We start from the raw sequence: 251 nt of genomic DNA on the forward strand, positions 1-251 counted from the left end.
AGTAAAAGAAGTAACCTGTGGATTTTACACACCTGAGGGTAAGAAAGGGTAAGATGTAGTGAGCAAAGATGGATGATTTATTATTTCATAGCTCTGCTCTAACCAAATATAACTGAGTTCGCGGTTGTTAGTTTTCTATCTGATTTTAAGGGGCGGGGCCTACCAGCATGATTTGTGACATCACAAATAGTTAGGAAGTCAGTCCTGGTCCAGTATGCAACTTGTACAGTGTGATGTAGAAACTTGAAGTC

General features: G+C 39.8%; 1 protein-coding gene across 1 annotated transcript in view; it reads right to left on the bottom strand.

Annotated features, from left to right (window-relative positions):
* dlg2 (discs, large homolog 2 (Drosophila)) overlaps nucleotides 1–251 on the bottom strand; it is a gene marked incomplete in the record, with an annotated part of 110,841 nt that overhangs the window by 46,699 nt on the left and 63,891 nt on the right.

Source organism: Morone saxatilis, unplaced genomic scaffold, assembly GCF_004916995.1.
Source record: "Morone saxatilis isolate NCDOM2014 unplaced genomic scaffold, NCSU_SB_2.0 Contig20, whole genome shotgun sequence".
NCBI classification, from domain to species: Eukaryota; Metazoa; Chordata; class Actinopteri; family Moronidae; genus Morone; species Morone saxatilis.